General features: G+C 36.0%; 1 protein-coding gene and 1 non-coding gene across 5 annotated transcripts in view; both read right to left on the reverse strand.

Annotated features, from left to right (window-relative positions):
- Positions 1–3,886: 3,886 nt before the first annotated feature.
- Positions 3,887–13,638, reverse strand: part of LOC117601983 (uncharacterized) — a 56,773-nt gene continuing 47,021 nt past the window's right edge. For all 4 annotated transcript variants that reach the window (XM_076691549.1, XM_076691548.1, XM_076691547.1 and 1 more), the window contains one exon: positions 3,887–4,685. The gene's annotated coding sequence lies outside the window, so the exon portion shown is untranslated. The remainder of the gene's footprint in view (positions 4,686–13,638) is intronic.
- LOC117602602 (5S ribosomal RNA) lies at positions 9,593–9,711 on the reverse strand. Its single transcript, XR_004581005.1, has one exon. It is a non-coding gene; the product is annotated as a 5S ribosomal RNA (ribosomal RNA).

Here is a 13,638-nt window from a genome sequence, read left to right on the forward strand (position 1 = left end):
ATATTTAGGAAAGCTTATAAAATTTTGTCTCTTCTTCGTGTTCTTCTCACACATTGCAGATAGTTAGATTCCCTTTCGTTATTTCTTATTCATGGAAACGATGCGTCAGAAACACGTGTCGCAAAATTGCATCGTCAAAGTTGAATCGTTCGATTTTATTGAAAGATAATTTTACGTTAATGCTGATAACAGATATTACGAGGGTAACAGGGGAGCCAATATCGTTAACCGTTATCGTAACAGAACCAAAGCAACCCTGTAAAACGTTATTGGTCCAGATTGTATGCTGCGTAAAATTGCTATGGAATATTTCGAATATTCTGTTGAGTTATCAGCGACGATGCAGTGAAACAAGTTTGCGAGATTAGAACAGTATCAGAAATGACATTTCAGATAAATCGGTTCTTTTTTTTTTTGGTAATTATCAACACGTGTATATCGTTCGTTCGTGTCAGACTGAAAATATCATAAAATGAAGGATGCTTTTAAAAAAATACTATTATGAAAAATTTTCAAACAGCTGGGATGAATATGTGATAAGGGGTGCTTCTGACAAGGACAAATATAAGTTTGCAGCTGAATATGCACTGATGAAATTTCTAGATGCTCTAGACAGAAGATCTATCATTCATGTTATAGATCCGCGAAAATAGGTATGGAATTTTAAGAAGGCACATCGCATTTCATCGCGTAAAATAACGAAATTTCAAACACGATCTTCTGAAATGATTAGTGACATTAAGAGTAAAGCCATGCATCGTACACCTGTGATTTAATGAAGTGCATTTCTTGCCACGAATGTTAATTTCGCTTTAAATTCGACTAGAAAGGTGAACATTATTGATAGAATTTAGTGTCCTGATTCTCTTGTCCATTTGTGTACATCTCCGACCGTGTGTTCTGCTGCTTTCGTCTGTCCATCGTGTACCATTCTGATTACCTATTCCGTATGCTTATACAATCGCAAATGTGTGCACTTGATGCATTTTCTATTTTGTTTCTCCGTTCTCTAATTGCTTAAATCAGATAATCGATACCGTGATGTAGTTTTTTTCAATATCCAGAGTGTGGATGGCTTAGCTCTCAATTAAACACTTAAAATTTTTTGTTTAATTAGTTTTAATTATCTGATTATAAGGACGATTAAATGAAAATTTAATTTACTATCTTTAATTAAACTTTATTTATTATTTAAATACAGGAGAATTCAAAGCAGGTATAAATTAAGATTGCTGCATTTTAGAAATTAATTTTTCTTCTTTATTCGTTCAATTTTGTGTTGCTATATTTCTGGGAACATAAACCAAACTTTCATAAAATGTCTTATTACATGGTGCATCAGCGTTTATTGCTAGATCCTTCGGTACATACACTCAATTCTAATAGAGATCGGATCAAAGGGAATCAAGGGTCTAACTACAGCATCGAACAACGTGTTCTTATTACACCAAAACCAATCTCTGCTACTTCGACAAATCGATGCCTGGTATAATGGGAAAAGAGGGATCATTAATCTCCCTTGTCGTAGGCATCAAAGCTGCAGGTACTTTTTCCCAAACAAAGGAAGGATTAGACATCTTCATCGAACGTTAATATTTTTTCCTTTCATTATTGTCAATTAATTCAGCTAATTTGTATAAATTTTCTTTGGAGAATTCTATAGATTACAGGATGTACAGTGCTAAGCATAGTATACTTCCTTAGGGAAGATAGCACTGTAGGAAAAGGGGATGCCATTATTTCAGAGTTACCATTAATTATGAATAAATTTCCTTAAGCACAGAAATATTATTTAATTAAATGTTCAATATCTTCAACTTGAAGGAAGGAAGTAAGAGAAATTTCCAAGAGAAATAAAGAACGGTGGATTCTGAATGCGACTGAAACGAGTTGATGAAGTTTCGCCCAAGTTGGACAGTGAAACTTTACGACAAAGGGGTGGAAATTGCAGTGAGAAAGGAATTTCGAAGAAATCGAAACCATTTACGGAATAACAAGTGACAATAAAGTTTCCACGAAAGAAAACAAACGCGCATGTTAAGTTACGAAAAGCGATGAAGTTAGAAACACAAACTTTTGTTGCCTAAAGGTTTCCTAAATACGAATTGGAGCTACGTGCTCTACAATGCAACGTTCTATACCACAGGTAAAAACTTATTCCTCTTAATTCTAAATGAAGCTTGTCATTCATTCCTTCTTGATTTCAATTTGTTTCTCTCAGTGGATAATTTACAATGTTTAATTTCAAGTTACGTCACAATGGCTGTTCAACATCACACGTTCTAAGGACCTCACGAGTGGAAACTAAGAAACTTCAGAGACGGGTCGGTGATTACAGATACAAAAAGACTGGACATGCCTTTATTCTCGAGGGGTCATAATTTTGGGAGTTCCAGATACCCCGAACCGGCGGTATGACAGTCATTCCTGGTTTACCAGTCCACCTTTTATCACACCTTTTATCATTTACAACTAAAAAGACAATTTTGACACTATCTTTGATTCTATCTTTTTAAAAATCAGTTAAATGAACACAAATTATTAAAATAATTGTTTTACAAATTTGTATTCACTTCATGTGCCTTGGTGAATAAATTATTTTAAAACAGCAACTGACTTATTATTTGTTTATCTAACTTCCGGAACGTCATTCCTGATTGGGTATCGTTGTTCTCAGCTTGATCCAGAGTCAGGTGAGACCTCTTCAGTCTTATAGCGACCGCCGAAGGGTGCGAACGTACCTGTTAAACCTACATGTACACTTATTTTATTTCCTGCGTTTATTTAATTCTTTTATTTATTATTTTATCTCTATTCATGGGCCCCGGCTCACCCTTCTCAGTTCTCTACATCTCTTACATCCCTGCATCCCTTACATTCGTGCATCTGTTACATCTTTGCATTCCTTACATCCCTGCTTTCCTTATACCCATGCATCCCTTACATCTCTGCATCCCTTTACTATACTTTACTATATCCTTTACGTCTATGTCCTTACATGCCTCCATCCCTTACGTCCCTGCATCCTTTACATCTCTGCATCTCTTACATCTGTACATCCCTCACATCTCTATATTCCTTACACCACTCCATTCCTTATATTCAGGCACATCCTCACATCCCTGTAACACTTATATTGCTCTATTCCTTACATTGTTGCATCCTTTACATCTTTGCATTCCTTATATCTCTGCAAAATTTAGTTCCTTTTTTTACCACCAGAGGGCGCTGATTCGACCTCGAAAATTTAGTTCACATTTTTGCCGCTAGAGGGCCAAAATTCCTACTTGATTTAGTTCCTTTTTCTAAAACCAGATGGCGCTGATTCGAGGTTGAGATTTTAGTTCACATTTTTGCCGCTAGAGGGCCAAAATTCCTACTTGATTTAGTTCCTTTTTCTAAAACCAGATGGCGCTGATTTGAGGTCGAGATTTTAGTTCACATTTTTCCCGCTAGAGGGCCAAAATTCCTACTTGATTTAGTTCCTTTTTCTAAAACCAGATGGCGCTGATTCGAGGTCGAGATTTTAGTTCAAATTTTTGCCGCTAGAGGGCCAAAAATTCGGCATGATATAGTTCCTTTTTCCAAAACCAGATGGCGCTGATTCGACATCGAAAATTTAGTTCAAATTTTTGCCGCTAGAGGGCCAAAATTTCGGTATGCTTTAGTTCCTTTTTCTAAAACCAGATGGCGCTGATTCGACATCGAAAATTTAGTTCAAATGTTTGCCGCTAGAGGGCGCTGACTTTTGGTTTTTTGAATAAATAATTCAATCAGGGAAGAAATTGAACGCATTTAATTAATAATTCAGAAAGGAAATTGGGTAAGTTGAATAAATAGTCATTTGCTATTTTAAAGTAATTTATTTACTAAGACGTATCAAGTAAATACAAGTTTGTTAAACAATTATTTGAATTAATAATTATGATTTTGTATAAGGAAGAAAATTAAAGAATGTAAAAATTGTGTTTTTCAGTTGTCAAGGCGAGATGTGATAGAAGAAGGACTGGTGAAATAGGCAGGACTGGTCATACCGTCTAACGTCACCTGGATGTCTGGAACCTCCAAAATGATGCCCCTCGAAAACAAAGGAATGTCCAGTCTTCTTGTATCTGTAGTCACCACAAGGATAGAGATGATTTCTGCATGTTCTCCTGTAACAGAAACAAGGACAACATTGAAGGAGTGTCTGGTCATTTTCAACAATCTTTAAGTTTTAAATTGATGTGTCATAAGTGATGTTATATAGCACCTTTATATCATAAAATCATATCTGTATTTTGACATACAATAAAGTAATATAAATATTTTATAAATACTGAGTTGTTTATTAAAAATCAAAAAACTCCCGAATATCAAAGGAAGAAAAAGAACTGACTGAGTCACGAAGGATCTCGAATGAAAATGAAGGAATAAAGTACGAGCTCTTCATAATCTTTACTTTCTAACCTCGAGAAAGGAAATTGTAGCCGTGTCAATAGAGTTTTGCGGTAGGTCAGGTAAAGTGGAAACTACGGTAATCCCGATGGAAGACTTAACTGTCGCTGGAAATAGTTGGCCGTTCTCCGTGGAAACTTCCTCTTGTCGTTTGCTTCTCTGATCCCCAAAGGAAATTATAAATTGAACAGCTTGCGACCTCCTTCATCTCTGAGAACGGATACACGCCCTACAGTATGCAAAACTTCCTAAAAAATTGCAATTATCAATTAGTATTTAATTTAGAAATTAATTTATTAACTGTTCATTGTTATCTTTGGTCAAATACAATCGTCACATGATTGATTTATTATAAACTAACTGATAAATTCTATTTTTGTTCAGAAATATTTATTTTGAGAATAGATAAGTTTCAAAGAGGTATCTATTTTATTTTCAAACGAAGAAATATAAAGAATAGTAAAAAACAATAAAACCATTCTAGGGCTTGCTCTAAAAGTTTGAAATAATTTTCAATATTTCCTGATACCTCAATTTTTATCGATCCAACAGACACAGCTTACTTTCATACAGGAAACTCTGTTCAAAATCGAGATTTCATTTTTCCAATAATTATTCCAGAAAAAGGTAAGCCGTTTCACAAATACAGTGAAACATTAAAGAAAAAGAGAATACAGAATTTAGTCGCTTCAACGTTTTGATAAAAAATTGGAACAGTTTCGAACGGTTGCTGAAAATCTACCCTTTGCGTAAAACAGAAAATGGAAGTTTTCTGCAGATTAGCAATTTCTCGTCGATTCTACCATGTACAAAATTGAGATTTCGTCTTTGCAAAACGTACCAATCGTCTGCATAAGCAACGATATAACATTGGAGAGGATGGGGGAGGGAAAAAAAATAGGAAAGGGCAGAAATGGTAGTCGACTTTCATATTTCAGCTGGCCTTTTACCGGGCACGTGAAAGTACAGAGTCAAAGGCGATGTTCGTTCAATTTTCCTCGGCGGAAAATCATCACAGGTGGCCCGATTTCATCGTACTATAAGCAAATACGATCGAGTAAACGGCAGAAAATCCCGTGGCAGGAATTTATACCTTTTCGATATTTATCCGTTGTATTTATTCGTCCTAGCGACAAAAGCGTGCGGTCAAAATTCAATTTTAATGGACTCTCGATGAGTTACGGCTGACATACAGAGTACAATACCCATCTGAATATCAACTGCTATTAATTAAAGAAAATAAAGTACAATATAAAAGGATACGAGACCAGCTTTCGACCACATTTACCAAACATCCTGTGTATGAAAAAAGGTCTTGTTTTCCCTTTCGTCTTTCTTTGTTCCCTCTGTTATACATTTTTTTTGTATCCTATGCAACGAAGAGAAGCTTTTATCCTATTTCGGTCCTCTGAATATTTTCCTTGCGTACAATCCTACTCAAAAGTTCCACGACATTTGTTAAACTTTATGTAAAATTATGATAAAATTGTTTTAAAATTAAAAGTAAATAAACTGATTGCATAAAAATGATAAAATTGAGTTTGCGAGATTTTCATAGAATGTATGTTTGAACCCTTTCATTATCCGTCAAGTCGCAAATTAAATTTATTCACGAAACACGCCATTGTGCAACGATCCATATTTTTCACGAGTCCCTACAAGATGCTACTGTACAAATCGGTTCAGTGCTCTTTCCCCTAATTAAAACTTTTCTTCTTTGGTTTTATTGAAAGATAAGTATCACTACAGATTCTTATTATCTGAGAATCCTGTGTTCATCTACTCTTCTACCCCCTTCTTTTCAACTTACTTCTGACGTCCTTTAGCGAGTGCTCAAGAGAAAAATTACTGTAAATTTTCACTGTAAAAAGTAGTCGTTCTCTATAATCAAACTCGACATCCTCTTGAAACGTTTTCTCAAGAAGCAACGAAAGACATTTATTTTCGGATGTTCTGATATCTTACAAAGAAACTTTGCTTGCGAAAGAATCCGTTTGGTGAACCATCTGTAGTGGCTCCTGGTAAGTATGCCAACAGGAATTGAAGTATTTTTATAACGATGAAGAAACAAACGTAAGAAGCACGAATGCAACATAAATTAATAGTATTCTTCGAGGGACGATTTCATCCCCATAAAATCATACCACGACACCAACAAAAATAAGTTAGCTCTAGGAGCAAATTACTAAGCTTAGACGCAAAGTTTCGTAATTTTCTGAATTTCCGGGTTACCTAACTTTCCTTGTTAAGTGTGACACGAGCGAGTTATAAACAATGACTAGTGCATTATGTGTTTGCTAAGAGGCTTGTACGACATAAGATAGCAGTATCGTGTTCAATTAATTAGTCACTATCTGCCCATCCCTATACCAGGTAAACTGAAAATTGTAGTACAACCCCCGAGGGATTTATTCTGCATTAAAAAACAAGGACAACTCTTTCAAATATAAGTAATATAGAATATTTCGTCAAATTTTATTTATAATAAGAAATTTTTTAATACGAGTGATTTTATTTCTAATTGTGATACAAAAAATTTCATTGCATACTAATTAGTTTAAAATGTACCTGCCTTGCGTTTGATAATTGTAGTCTATAATATTAAGGGTGTTCGAGCACCCCAATATCTTTTTCTTCGCTTTGTCGCCAATCGATAAATACTCCGAGTGTAGATCTGTTTTCACGTCAGGCGTTCACGACGACCGCTCTTTTCAATTAAAAAAAGGTCAAAGAAATGCCGCGAACGAGGAAGCAACGTAGAAGCAAGGGGAGCAGGATTTTCTCGGAAGTAGACTAGATGGGGAATAGGTGTCAACAAAAGGAAGAAAAGTAAAATCCGAGACAGGGTGTTTGAAGTGGAGGGCTGATCGAACGAGGAAAACAATGGTAGGAAATCAAAGAGAAGAACAAAGCGTGACAAGGATAGAAAAGATTGAATTAATTGCAGCTGCAGTTTCCTGTGATCCAATGAAATGTAATCAACAAAATGTTTCCAGACTCCAATATCGTGTACCTCACTTTCAGCTAACGTTTTAAAGTACTTCAGCTATCAATTTAGAGAACTTGCACGTCAATTTATGACTACTCCACAGTTTGAAGGTTCATTTTATAAAATCACTTTGCTCCATTGCCGAGTTAGTTGTTTGATTATCAATAAAAAACTGCATATCAGCGACTAATTAACCGTGAAAAGCAGACTTCAGGTAATATAGGAAATGCTTCGATGAACTTCAAAGGGTCGCGTTCTCATTCGAATAAATAAACGTTGGGCAAACATAGGCATGCATAAATTGCTTCATTTATTAGGGGTTCTTTTACTTCTTTCTTATTTATACTGGAACGATTACTTTATCGATGACCGTCTATTTATTTGACAAATATTCCCTTAAAGTCGATGCAAAGTTTAAGATATACACACTAATTAATTAAATTTATCAGTCAAATGGTAATTTGCAAACCATTACACTAATTAGATAATTCTTATTGATCAGATAGTACAATGTTTCATTTGATTAAAAGGAAACTGCACTTATAATTTTTAGCAAAATATTATTTCAATATCTAATAGGGTTTAAATTTTAAGTAATATTATGTTTGCCTGAAGGTTGAACCTACACGGGAAAAAAGAAATAAATGATAATTTTATTCCTACATTGAAATTCAAATTTATCGATAAAGTATGTGTGTAGGGAAATACGAGTTTTACATAGAGTTAAATATACTGAGTTTTATTCACGAGTTAATAATAACGGAGTATGTATTATATACAGATCGAAACTTGAATTTTCATTAAAATTCATTTTCCCCGGTTGTGATAATATTTTAACAGGCGCACGATATCTGTACCTCTCTATACAAACAAAATGTTTGGAGCGGTGAATTAGAAGTTGATGGTGTATAATCAGCGCGGAGAATCGTGAAACTTTCACGTTTCATTGAGAATGTTTAAAAACAATTTAAATGAAAATCACTGATAAACAATTAAAATTAAAATCCTTATAATGTAATAGAAGTATCCGTTTTATCTTAAGTGAATATACTCCGGTAAACAGATTAACTCTTCAGGAATATAAAATGGAAAGAAGAGCTTAATTCATGTTATTCTAGAAAGCAGTTATACGAATCCAACGCTTATTCAATTTCTTCAATTTCTTTACTGTTTCCTGGTTGATCAAAAATGAATTACTTTCTGTTAATTGTATTAGACACTTTATCGCTTGCTGCAAGAAGTTTCAAATGTTAAGTATAGAATTGTTCCAGTTTCTGATAAAGATATTCAATTAAAGCAAACCTCTGACAATATTTGATTTTTCTATTTTCATTATGAATTATTTCAGGTATGGAACTTCGTTCCAATTATTTTGATCGGAAAGTTTGATTTGGAATCTATTTTAATTAGGAATTATTTCAATTTACTTTAAATGATTCAGGGACGAGCAAAAATTAGTATTGTATGTTCAGACGGCGATACGTTATTCAGAAGCGTACGGTGGCATAGCAGGGTGACAGTTAATGGTTCACTGTCCCTCGAAGCGCACAAGCGAGCTAATCTTATTACAACTGATCAATAATTAATAAACTCGATTAAGTCTGAGCTTTCGGGAGACGAGTTGTAGTTGCAAGATGAGTGTCGAAGCGACATCAGCTTTGATGCCCAAACATTATATATTCGTTGAACGTGCTGGTTGTACGTGAACGGGGTAATTCGGAACACAATTTTTTTCAGAAGCAATCGGAATTTCACATTTTCCAAGCATTTTATAGTAAGATCTTGAAAAATTAATAATCTCGGTGCTTATCTTAACTGAGAAGACTAGAAGAATGAAATTCGTTGAATGGCACTATGGAATGTGTCGAAGGTGCAGTAGGTTCTTACATTTGACAGTGTAATTTACGGAATGTTCCATAACCGGTGGTGCAAAATGCTGAATTTCCAACAAAAGCGTTCGTTCCCGTGTGTAAGACTGAAGATCGGAGGGAACTACGTAAATTACAATACGCGATGGGATGAGACAGGAGAACAATTCAACTGTTCGTACAAAGGTACTTGAATTCGTTATAACGCGAATTATGAAATGAAAATTACTACTGCGGGTAATTCGAATAGAGAAATATTTTTGTTAAATAGAATTATTAAATTTAAAAAGAAAAAAAAAGCCAACAACACGCGGAGTTCCCAGGTGGTCACCCATCCAAGTACTATCCGCGCCCGACTTAGCTTGACTTCGGTGATCAGACGAGAACCGGTATTTCCTAAGTAGTATGGTCGTTGACTTATCAGACACAACCCCTCAATTCGAACGACTATCAGTTTAAACGTATGCTCTGATTCTTTGTTGCGACAAAAAATATATTAGGTATTTCATTTTGCTCTACTTTCTTTTAGACTTTGTAAGAAGGAAGTAATTCGATGGTAGTTCTCGAATATTATTTCCTTCGTTCGTTCGAATAATAGGGTCGGTCGTTTTAAACGCCTGAAACGTTTCTCTTCCCCTTATATCATCCGTTCCCTTTGTACCTGTTAAAGTAATGAGTGCTTTGTCGTGTCACATGGTTCGCGGTTAAACGGGGCTTTTCTTTCGCTGGCACCGCGTAAATTACATTCCCTGTGTAAACAAGTAGCTACTCTCTAAGATTCAATTCCTCGGTATGTTCTTCGCGATTAATTACATTTCTTTTAACCCGGTTCCTCTGTTGCGAAATTGAGGACGCTTCGAGAGGGGATGGAACCTTCCTTGACCGTACTCTTGAAAACTTTTCACCCGGAATAGAATTTTGCTTGAATGAAGAAAATGATATCTGCAAGATCCTTCAATCCTTTTGTTCCTGCAATAAGGGTTTAATTTTTGCAAATTAGTGGCGACGATACAATTATGATTACTCTCGTCCCTCCTACCCTCTAACAATTTTTCATTGATAATTAATAGAAATCTTGGGAATATTTCAAATTCGTTGCAGTGAAGTTTCTTGATAAAAGGGGTGAGCGATAGTTAAGACAGAAGTTAGGCGAAGGAGAGGGTGAATGGTACTTCCATTCACGATACCATCTTCTGTCGAGTCGACAAAGGTGAATTACGTATTATCGTAATTATATCTCTATGTAATAGAGGTTGGATGGAGGCGATAATTAGGTGTGAAGGTGGAACGAGAACTTTCGCGTGTTCAGAATAATTTACGATTAATTAAGGATTATTACGATACACTGATCTGTAAAATAATATTTTTCAGTTTGAGAATTAATATTTCTTAAGATCACTTGAAACGTCTTTCCTGGCATCTAGCACGAAGTGACAAAAATCCTGACATTTGCAGCGTATCAGATATCGAATGCCAACGCGTAAAGTGGAAATTCATATTTCTGCGGGCGCAAATAAAAAGTAACTTTCGCCGCGAGCTTTATCCGCAGCTCGAGCCCAAGAGACGGTGCCTCGTAAAGGAGGAATCGTGTATGCTATTCTGCTCGAGGAATATAGATAGAAGTTGTTCGTCGCCCTTTATTTTTCTGATAGTACCTAACGGGCTGCATTGGATCGACGAGGCTCGAAGAATATGAAAGTAGACGCGTGGCTGCGTTGACATTCCGTTCCTGTTTGTTCTCCAACGTGTCCCCGGCACTTTGGTCGACCTTTTCATTTCTACCGAACAGCCAGAGTTTGTAACCGAGAATTGAATCTGAATTTTCTGAAGGAATCGAATCATTTGTAAGGCTGAAACTTTGATAAAAGAATTTCGAAGTTGATAGTCAAATAGACCGCTCGAGATATTTCTATTTTAATTCTAAAAATCTGGTACACCTCCGGGGTTATATTGAAACGTTTCTAAAAACAGTCTTCACACATAGAGAGTTTTATGAAAACCCAGCTTCTTGGATATTGCTGCTAGGATAGTTTCTCGAGTAAACACACAAGGACGATGTTTCATAATTCCTTTTCTCATATTTGCTTTCTACCATCGTTCTCTTCTTTCGCTCTTTTTACAAGGGACTTCGATGTGAATTGTTTCAACAAAGCTAGTATATCTCTGAATGAATAAACTCGTACTAAAAATTCGTAAATCCTTTAATGCTAGTAAAAATGTACAGCGAATCGCAAAGATATGCACGCGTGCACAATACCGAGTTGCTTAACAAGGAAACCGTCTAATGGATTCGAGGAAATCGTAATTGTAATAGCGTCACGACGATTGTCGTTTCACGCCGATTCCGTCGTCAATTTATCGCGAATTATTATGTGTAAATTACCGCGTCGATATGAAATTCACTCCATTGTAAGTAACAAATGGATTCTCTTCCCGTACATTTTATCCGGTATATCCTAGCTGGTATATACCGAAGAAAGGGTTTTCAGCTGGTCAAAGGCGGTGCAATCGAAATAACCTGGCCAAACCCAACCTACCAATCTTGTTGCTATGTTATCTCAAGTGGCTTCTGTCCAGTACCATAATACATAAGTACACATCACAAAAGTATTTCATAATACATTGTAGCTAGAAAATGCAGTTTCTTGTTAAAAACAGACCAACGTCCACGTAGACAGAATGCACTATCAAAGTACAAGGATGGAATACAAAGAGGACAGCGTTTTAAAGCCTCCTTCTGTTCAACAGACTTTTTCATAGGTACGTTTCAAAGGGGTGAAGAAGGTTGAAAGAGGCACCGGTTGCTGTCGGGAGGTGTGAAAAGCGTGCATCCACACCGGAAAAGGAACCAACGGAATAATGGCAATGGTATAGAGAGGATGAAGTGCGCTGGGCAGCAAATCTATGAGGGTGAAAGGGCAAGGGACACGCGAACGCTATTGTGATTCCGGATATAATGATGCACCTATACGAAAGTGTATTTCCGTTGGAAAATAATGGCACGCTATCGCTTTCACGATCAAGATTTTTTATGGAAAGAAATACCCCTTGTATTTAAAGGACGAAGAAAAATGTGGTTGTTACGAGATGGATGACAGCCTTTCTTGAATAGCCATTTTCACAGGAAGATGGATAGCAAGATATAGTACTCTGGCATGGATACCTCGGTACATAAAAATATCAAACCGGAAACACGAGAGCTAAAGATATATACGATCTTGGTGGGAGGTTCTCAATTTGAAGAATACTAGATTATATTACGTTCAGAAGAAAAATCAAATTCAACGGTTTAAAGGAAAACAATAAAGAATGACAAAGAGTAGATAATTAATGAGGTTTCAAGAAAAAAAGATTCTGTTGTACAAAGCAATTTACATCGCACGTAGTAAAAGTCTGAACGTAATCGACGGTTTCTCGACGGAGGAAACGATCTTTCTTTTTTCTCGATGCAATCGCGGTTGTTATCTATGTGGCTTCACCGTGGAAGCTTAAAACTTCACTAGACCTGAAGTCCCATAACGATCTCAGATGCCTGAGCAAGACTTTAGAGCGGCTTAACTTGATGGTTTCGTCGGAGAAACTGCGACGAGATTGTTGGAGCAGAAAGGAGAAGAAAAGACGAATCTTCGCAGATTTATGTTACCGGTCTACTTATTTTCAAAGAAACGATATCGAGTAAATGTTTGAAATTTTATCTGCTCTTAATTCATTTTAAGTTTCTTTCCAACACTTTCACAGATCCTCTTTTCAGTTTTTACACCGTACTAATTAAACTCTGAACGGCGGACCATGGAGAGAGCTGCGATTTTAATTTAATTTTCCATTTCCCTAAAACAATAGAAATAATAAAGACGAATTGATCGAAAGAGAAAACTTTGAAATTCCAGATATTGCTGCGAGCTTCGTTAAGACGTTCAAACCTGGACTGAATCGCGGTATTTCTGTCGTTGGCTTCTCTTTAGGGGATAAACGAGGCTCCAGGAACTATGGTTCCAACCTAATTTTATAAGATACCGTACATATAGGTGCAACGGCTGCCGTATTTCGCGAGAAACCTCGAAATGAATCGATTTTACGCTGGCGGATGTTGCGATAAACGAGGTCAGTCTTAAAATTCAAATTACGATTTCTGCCAGAAAATAGAATTCTCGAAAACTATCGTTGTTTCTTGTATCTGGCTTACAAAAAAAAATTTTTTTATTACAAAAATAGTGTCAAGTAGTAAAATTGTAGTTCATAAATTAACGCTGCACGAATACTTCTTTAAATAACGTCCTTTGGAACGAACTGAATCGAAGGTTTAAACGATGAGAAACGAGGGAGAGGATATAAATTCAGGACGAA

Source organism: Osmia lignaria, chromosome 13 (genome assembly GCF_051020975.1).
Source record: "Osmia lignaria lignaria isolate PbOS001 chromosome 13, iyOsmLign1, whole genome shotgun sequence".
NCBI classification, from domain to species: Eukaryota; Metazoa; Arthropoda; class Insecta; order Hymenoptera; family Megachilidae; genus Osmia; species Osmia lignaria.